The sequence below is a fragment of the Pavona decussata genome, unplaced genomic scaffold (genome assembly GCF_977016875.1).
Source record: "Pavona decussata unplaced genomic scaffold, jaPavDecu1.1 SCAFFOLD_87, whole genome shotgun sequence".
Classification (NCBI taxonomy): domain Eukaryota; kingdom Metazoa; phylum Cnidaria; class Anthozoa; order Scleractinia; family Agariciidae; genus Pavona; species Pavona decussata.
In genome coordinates, this window is record NW_028145504.1 from 1,236,240 (window position 1) to 1,246,091 (window position 9,852).

Consider the following 9,852-nt stretch of genomic DNA (forward strand, 5'->3'; position numbering starts at 1 on the left):
GGATAAACAGTGTGTGAGAGAGACGTCATCGGGTCATTTTTCTCTCCACCAATCCGAGCGCGGTATTTCGCGCCCCCGTTGTGACCTTCTAATTTTCAGCTGTTTTCAAAGAAAACCTCTTCAGAGATGAAGTTTTATCGTATCTGTTTTCATTCAAGCTAGTTTCTCCTGCGGGCTGTGTATTCTGCTTTCATCATTTGCTATTGCATAGAATCTTCAGGTATTTGGAATAAATCCCACCCCTCATTCTGCGCAGTGGAGCCTTTTAGCGATGAAAGCCTAAAGACGTTTGTCTGGGATTCTTTGCGGAGCTCTGCCTTGAACAACACAAGAACTTGAACGATAACAATTAAGTCATTGTACTTGAAAACACAAAAGGGAAATTACTTTCTCCTTTCAAATACATGCAAATTGGCCCATGCTTCAATGCGTTGCATTCAGGATTCCCGAAGGAAGTTCGTAATACAAAACTTACACTGTAAAGAACAAAACTATTCACCACGCTGAACTAAAAGAACAAGGAAAGCTAGTCAAACTCTTTGACTTTTAATTTATTGGCGCCGGGTAGGTCAAGTTCGTTGTTTGCATCGGAAATCGCTTCGCACATTTGAAGCGTCAAAACACGAGCATTGTATAAACAAGGTCAGGAAGAGAGAGACAATTTTTAAGACTTTAGGTAAACACTGTCGATGACTTGAATCACCATGGCCGCCGTTTAGATTTAATAATCTGTAATTAGTGTTTTTTTTTAGGTAGAGACAAGTCAAAATCAGTTGAACCCAACTACAATAATAAAATAATGTTTGGTCAAGACTAGACTGGTCAAGACAAACTTTACCTTTCACGTTAACAATCGTTCCGAAACCTCTTAGAAAAAAGTGAATGTCTATGTAGCTGATTGTTGACTTTTTTCAATCATCTCAATTAAAACTCAAAAGATTCTATGAAACATCATGCATAATATATACATTATGGTGGTTCACCTGAAACATTTCAGTTTAAATTATTTAATAACGGACATGAATAGAGAAGATAGACCTTAAGGTAGCAAACGACAACTGAGATTAATGGAATCAGTTAATACTCAGTATTGATCAGTTTTTCAAGAGTTCACAAAGTTTTTCTCAGGGTTAAAGCTCTATCCTGGCTATCGTGACTCCTTGATTGGTTTCCGCTGTGTTATAAATAATAAAAATCAGAAGGTGATTTAATAAAACCGCACTCAAACTTTTGTGCCTTTATTCCAACTCAATTAGTACAGAGATGACACGCTCGTGGTAAGAAAAAATAAATACAGGTGTCATTTGAATTCCACAGTTGCTACACTCAATTGTAAGTCTTTCTCAACTATGAAAAAATTCACAACTTATAACTATCACACAAAAGTGCTAGTACCAGTATCTAAAACCTGACATTGAATATATATTCAAAATTTCGTTCAATGACCGTGGGTGTCGACTGAATGAATGCCATTGGCTCTCGGAGATTGAGACACGACGACCGACGAGCGTCAACAGGTTTACGGCTGGTAGTGAAAGAGTTACACAAGAATACCGGATTGCCTTTCGCGAGCGCCGACGTGTAAACTTCTAAAGGGTTAAAATAAGGCTTTAACCTTTTTTTTAAACTATTTTTTCGCTTGAAAAAAGTCACGGTAAAGCTGATGTACCATTCCTCATCCAAGCTGAGGCGCGAGGCGGCGACAACTAGTCGCTACCTTATTATGAAGCCAAAGAAGTCAAGTCGTGTTCAATAAACTTCATTTGAATGGTCTCGTCTAAATAAGCGGATCAGGCGATTCAGTTCAAGACACTACAAGTAAGATTTGTGATCACATCAGTTGTATGACGGCCTGACCGGCAGGGAGTACGTGCATGGGTCAACTGACAGACGTAACTGTTCTTAGTTGCAATTATGAGATGGTATTTGTTGAAAGGATGTGCAATCCAGCTGCTCCATCGCTGACTGGATAAAAAAGAATAATAAAATAAAAAAACGAAAGAAAACGTGAATAAAAAAGCGGCGCCCTGACTGAAACGTGAATCAGGTTTCAGGTCTTGGGTAAGATTTACACTGATGTGGTTAATTACTTCGCCATATTTGCGTTTTGGGATTTTCCGCTTTAATCATTGCCCCGCTCCGATTATGTAAAACGGTTTTCAACAAACCCATAATCTAATAACTGCACGACAGAAATAGTAACATTTTTATTGTCGCAGTCTGAAAATGTAATATCACAGTTGGTACATGATTGAATGCGGTACACATTCCAGTTTCTTAGAATTTGGCTCGAACGCAAAAGCGAAGCAAATTCTCTTGGCGATATATATCGGATGGGCGAGGCCAGGGAAAAACTGAAGAAAGATTGTCAAAACTCGCACGACCTTAGTTTCCGTACAGGCAACGTGCCCCTAAAAATTTCCTTGATCGATTGTCAATCATCGAAAAACATGAAGCTCAGGGTGTCCTATCAACAGAAGAAAAAAAACTCTCGCGCCACATCGTGTCTCATAACAGGTCTTATGTGTAAAGACTTCCTTGAAACAAGAGAGCGCATTACGACTTCCCGTTGAGGTGTTCAAATACCAATCGTTTTACCAGTATGTAAATAAATAAAGAACGTCAATATATCATGTTCGACATTTTGACGGCATCTTCGCAATTTTCCATTTATCGCTGACAGCCGCTTTGCACTACACGAGCTTAATCATCCCATAAAAGCTTCAGTCTCATTCGATTAGTTAACAAAGGCGAGAGTATGGAAATATTTTTAGTTTTATTAGTGATAATTAAACGAAACATTGATTTACCTACAATTAAAGATAAGCTAATTCTTTTGGGTGCACTGCACTTTAACAAAACATCCTGCTTTCAAACTTTGATTAACGATTTAACGTGGCTTAATTGTCTGCAACAAGTAATTAATTTTCCTGTCCAAAAATTAGTTGGAATAGTGAGAAAGGTCAACAGTATGTCACGATCACCGTAGAAATCGTTCCTGATTACTCAGAATTTTGAATAGACTTGAAAAAAAAAAAAAAAAAAAAAAAAAACTGTGACACTCGGATTCGGTATGAATTTGAGAACATTGGTTTTCAAGGACTGGGGAAACCGAAGCGCTCGAAGAAAAAGATTTAACCTTTCGAGGAAACGACAAAAACCACTACTGAAGGCGATTGCGCGCCAAAACCTATTTGGTAACACAGGACAACTAATTCCTCTCGTTTTCGGATACCGGGGCAAATATCTCGGTGAAAATGCTAACAACGGTGAAATAGCTAACAACAGTTCAAATGACATTCCTTGGCTAAATTTCTTTCTGCAACTTAAATCTTTAGCTAAAGCATCTGAACACACCAATCTGTATCAGCTTTCACGAATATTTCTCAGGTCGTTTTGTTGCACAGGAAACAACAATTGAAGTACCGAAGTAATTTTGTCCTTGGATCTGATTGGATGAATACCTCCAACTCGGGGGAAAATAATTAGAAAGTCCTCAGTCCTTGAGAAAAAAAAGGGCAAACAAAATAGCAAACGAGTTACAAGGAAAACGAAGATAGAATAGTTTAGAGAATGCATGGGACCCAGCGTAGCCGTCGTGCAATTTGAGTCCTAAATTGAACACAACCAACTGAGATATCATTTCATCACATATATTAGAGATTATTAAGCACCATGCGCTTTAATACGGCAAATAGCTAACGGGTGCTTACTCATGTTTTTCATGAACGTAGAAACAAACTTCTTCACGTTGAAAACGGCAAACGACAAATGTAAAAAAATGGCGGGAAAAATTGGTCACGTGATCATCTCTCGATCTAATAGTGTGCATGGAGTCCGAAAGAAAAAAAGCCAATGATCCCACGTAACAGGTGACGTAGCATCAAATTTTTATACTGCCTTCTTCCTTTTTCTTTGTCTCCAACGCATTATTCGAATTGCCGACATAACAAACCGATCCAGCCCGATGTAACAGACTCTGAGCAGTCCCCAAAGATGGGCAATCTAAATTTGCGGTTGCCAAGAAGGATGCGTACACTTCATATCACAAGTTGATATCACAAGTCTGGGACGCTTTAACAATCAGCATACACTGAAACGTTTCTCCGCGTCACCTCGCCAGTGCTATACTGGAACCAACGGTTCTAATTGTCCAGATATATTCATGGATTTAAAATCGTCACCGCTAGCTATCTTGTTTATACTTTTATAAAGAGTATTGGATAATAAAACTTGTTTTGTGGGAACACTGAGTAATCCGAGATTATAAAAGGATAACACTGAAAAACTTGTGATTTTCCTGTTGTCAAATTACCCAGAAAAAACGGCAACTCCAAACAGTCGAAGTAAAAGTCTCGGCCACTGTTCAAAATTTTGAAGAAAAATGATAAGGATTTGGATGTATTTTTATTATAAAATATCCAGACTGTATCCCATAAACACACACCACCGTGAACTTAGGTTTTCCAGTTATCAGCCGAGAATGCGCTGTAAATAAGTTCTTGCATTAATTTAATGCACGATTTATTGCGTGATAAGCAGTGGAAACCGGGAATTGAATGAAGAACGAAAGTAAAATGTGCTAATCCAACCGAATCATTACCACCCGTACTGTCCGTTTCGTCTTCCTTCCCTTCATGACGCCGGCTAATCAATTTTTCGTCTGAATAATGGGCACATTGTCACTGCAGTTCTAAAAAAAGCATTTCTAGTATTTCTATGTTTTTAATACCAGAAGTACATCATTGCCATACAGTTGTTCTGTTTTGGTCAGTCACGCCTTTTTGCGTCCAATCGCGTGTTTTTTTTGTTTTTGTTTTGTTGTTGTTTGTGATCGCGTGTGTGAACGTATGATGTGATAAAGACTCACGCCTTTTTTGATTTACAAATGAGATTCTATCATAAATTTTACACCTATTTAAATTTTTAAACATGTTTCTTTTCTTGACTCAAACCCCACGAAATTCCTATCGGCACCACCCTTACTCCCCTCTTCCTGCAGGAAATTCGCAAATAAAATTTGAAAATTTGAATATAAACATAACGCAGACCACAAGCAGTCCTTTGGCTTCCTAACCTCGCTAGCGCGCGAAAATTGCTTCCCGCGTTGATACGCACGTAGTCTAACAGAACGGGACATTTTCATGCTCTGTTGTTAAAATCAATAATGCTCACACAATTTGACGTAATTTTTGGTTCAATTTTATTCCCGGCGTAAGATGACCACTATCAGTGCCACGATGTCAGTGAACTCGCGATCACATTAACGCATCACAAATACTTAAACTGAAATTCCAGTAAAATGGTTGGCAAAGCTCTCTCGCCATTTGAAGTGTCATGAATTTTATGTTTGTAGGATATAATATCTAAAATGTCAAGAATTTTAAGTGCGGTGTCGATTTGTAGTATCGATAGGTGGAGTTATCACCACGACAATCCGTGCTCTGCTCTTCTTATAAAATATTAACGGCAGACTGATCCCAACGGCGGAGGTGACGAGCTTGAGAGAACAAACAACAAAAGCTAGGATAACTGAAATATATTTGTTTTTTAAAAAAACAAATACATTTCAGTTATCCTAGCTTTTGTTGTTTTTTCTCTCAAGCTCGTCACCTCCGCCGTTGGGATCAGTCTGCCGTTAATATTTTGTATTTGAGATAATTTGCTGATCCAGGTCTACAAGTGATCCGGCACCACTCATTGGTTTGTCGCTGTGGAATTGCAGATTTTATTGTGTTCTGCTCTTCTTACCTGTAGCCTCAAGCATGCTAAATGGATATGCATATGTCGAAAGTTTTGTTGGTACATATGGAGGTAATAATAATAATAATAATAATAATAATAATAATAATAATAATAATAATAATAATAATAATAATAATAATAATAATAATAATAATAATAATAATAATAATAATAATAAATAGCTAGCTAAATGTTCGAACAAATTTGATTGCCTAATTAAGGAGATGCTTTTCATAAGAAAACTTAAACCATCCCTAAACGTGCAAACAGACTCGATTCGCGCAAAGGTATTCACTTGAAGAACTTGTGATCCATTGTTAATATGCTAATTTGTAGAGACTGTAGAGTATAGAAATCAAATCTTCGCATTAATTTATCCACTTTGCCTTGAGAATGGTGTCACGATGACGCCGAAACGTCGGCTATTAACTTTAATTTTCGCGTGCTTATGTTTCAAGAAATCATTATTGATCAAAATAATAACAATAATAATAATAATAATAATAATAATAATAATAATAATAATAATAATAATAATAATAATAATAATAATAATAATAATAATAATAGCCGTTTATGGTTGCTCATTCCCAGTCTATTGACAAGTATTTTATACATTGACCAATTTAAACTTTCTTTTCATAAGAACCTTTTTCATAAGAACGTTGAGGCTGACATTAACTAAAAGTAAGAACATACTAAGAACATTACCCAGGATGAGAGTCAGTTAAGAACATTTTTATTACGACCAAATGGTTTTAAAATGAACAGCATAAGAAATACGGATAAATAATACATGTAAAAATTCAGTTTATTTTGTCCAATATGATTGACCCAAATAATAGGTGTCTTGGTCACGTCCACAAGCATTTATTGAAATACCTATAATTCCTAGCATCACCATGGCCCAGTTGTTCGAAGCCCGGACTAAGCTAATCGGTCCTAATCCTGGATTAACGTGAACTTTGATTCGAGTCTAATACCTAATCAATAAAGATTCTTCCAAAAGTTTGTTGTCCTTCAATATCGACTTAGACTTCTCTTTATCTTTAGCTTAACATCAGCCTTTAAACCCGTTTTTAAGGATCGTGTTGAAATTAACTTCTAATCGTGGATTAGGACGTTAATCGGCTTTCGAATAACCTGGCCCAGAAGTCTAGTTGATTTTTTAAAGTTTTTACCTGTAGCCTCAAACATGCTAAATGGACAGACATATTTGCAATGGCTTCCATGCTACAAGAGAGAAATCAATTTCTTCAAATTTTAGTTTAATCCCTGAAAATGAAATGCTGTTTCGGATCTCGGTGTTTGCAATCTCTGAAAAGAAAGTTTATTTGTATAATTCATGCGTGAAGGGCATCGACCGTACAGATGCATTTAATCACGTCGGCAAAATACATTCATGTTAAATCTAAAGTAAGTAAAAAACAATAGTAAGTATGAAAGTGAGAAGGGATCATCGCAGTGAATTTTCCAATTTATGCAACTGGAAATTAGAAGCCTGAAAAAAATTCAGGCTTCAACGGGATTCGAACCCGTGACCTCCGCGTTACCGTCGCGATGCTCTACCAACTGAGCTATGAAGCCATAGATTGGGAGCAAGGTCAATTGTGGGTTCCCATTTTCCCTTTGAAAACGTTTGTGTGAAACAATTTCATTTTGTTATTCGACCACGCACAAGACAAAGCAAAAATGCTCTGTTACGTTTCGCGCTTCTATTTCTATTTTAAAGCATAACTTAACTATGCGCGTGCTTTACCTCGAGGGCAGAATACACAGAGACGACGTCATTCGGGTGCAATAATCTACAGAGAGAAAGTTTTTTGAAATTGTTTAGGTTCTTGACAATTTATCGAAATGTTCGCAGAGTACTAGCGCTCGGGGAATCTCCGGCTATGCTCACACTTGGTTCTCAAGCACGGTGCACGAGTACGATTCTCGCTGGGCACTAATGTGAACGCACCCTTTAATCAAGGTCGAGACCTTGTATTGGGGCACTGAAGTAGGAACCGATACCCTGTGTGCACGTGTTTTCCGTTAGTTCCAGGACACGTTACCCAGCGTAGCACAGGTTTTTGCTACAATCCGCGCTAATCTTCCTCTGCCGTCTTCATCCAAGTACAAACACAGCATTAAAAAAGTGAAAAAAACGATATCATGAAAGCAGTAACAGTCAGTAATCACCAAGAACATGTGCCTGTGTATGATGAAATCTGTGCTCGGTTTAATAACATATTGGGTACCCAGTGTCTACGGAGCATAGCACTATTTTGTGCCCGGTGCAGAGGCACTAGAGCTCGAGCACCAAATGTGAACATAACCTCATTTTGGGAATAAAATAGATTCCACTTTGCATTGCGTCCGTTCAGTTATAGATGACAGATGACGTTAATTAGTGGTAAGAACAAAATAGTGGCATGCGAGACCTATGCTCGCGTTTGATTGGCCCTGTCCATGATCGATTAAAGGCAAACACATGGTGACGTCATTCCGATATGACCAGCGCATGTGCCCAGACGCTGATCGCGGCCAAACTTTGCAAACTATTTTGGTCCGTCACGAACGAAAAACAGGTAAAATTTTCTTTTCGATTGTTTTTTACAAAATCAGAACCACGCAATCAAAAATCCGAAAATAACCTTAACAAGTGATGTTAGGCGGGGTAAAAAAAAAATAAGCGATAATTTTTTTGAGGTAAAAGGAAGATAATGTTTGCCGTAGTTTTCGGCAGGAGAAATCCCGGCAGGAATGGATCACCACTCGCATTGAATCATCCGGTATGTGGTTAGTTTTTTTTTAACAGAAATTTCATAATATTTGGAAGTTATCATTTGCATGCTCTGTGTTTAATGCAAAGGTATAACGAGCGATTCAAACAGCGGTTATTAAACTTTATCTAAGCAAAACGCTCTTTGAACTCATCACGCACTTCTTCCCAAGGGAAACGAGCCTAAAGAGCGTCTGGTAGGAGACTAGGGACTGGTCAAAAAAGTATGGGCCGGAGCAGAGATGGGGTGGGTCATCAGTTTTTGAACCCTTCAGTGGTAAGGGGTGGGTCGTTCAATTTTCAGCTACCCATGGGGGGTGGGTCATCCTATTTTATGACAGGAATAGACACACTTGTCTGCCAACCTGCCGGCGAGATTTCACTAGAAAAAGAAAGCAGCATTCAAAAGTTAGTTTTCTCTGAGAAGTATGCGGTAGATCAAGACCTGGTAGTGAAATACATGCATCACCTTGGTTACCTAAACATGAGTTTCTGTCCGTAAACTGTACAAAGACACAAGTGCCTCTGAATCAAGTGTCAGCGGCTCAGAAGCAAGCGAAGCGTGAGAATCAAGGGAGACTGTGGTCTGGAGGAAGTTGGGAGTACTACCTCCGATAATGACAATATCCCCCTCGCAAAACTGGCTTAAACAGTTAGAGTGACAATGATAGCGATGAACTGTTAAGCGTAATTCGCCATATTTAATTCCTCGAGAAGCGAGGCTGATTTGTCATATACAAAATGTGGTTTCCTTGGATTATACAACCAAACAATCCATGTTTAATAGGGGGTGGGTCAGGTAAATTTCAACCTTCATTTAGCGGTGGGTCAGTCAGTTTTTGTGCTAAAAGGAAGGGGTGGGCCATGTGTTTTTTATCCACCTCATTTCCAAATGCTCCGGCCCACCCCACCCGATACCTTTTGACCGGTCTGCTAGAACAACGGCTCTGCATACGCATTATGAATCTTGAAATATTTCCCGGTATATAATGGTAATTGAACTGAGAGCAATTTGGTCTGAAATCATAAGTGTAAACTCGCGAGTTCGATTTGAAATCACAAGTATGATTTAAGACCAAAATTGCACAACACGAAGTTCAATTACCACTTTATTACTCCTATTTTGAAATCACACAGTTTTTTGTCAATATCAATTTTTTTTATTTCATTTTCATTTTGATAGGCTAAAAAAGGATGCGATTTAGAGCAAGAAAATGGTACGATTTGTGAATAAATTACACTGTTGAGAGTCAATCAGATTTCAAGGATCACCAGTGATTTCAAAATGGGTATAATAAATTTGTAAATCGCCTCTCCAAGTAAACAATCCTGCCAGTGAA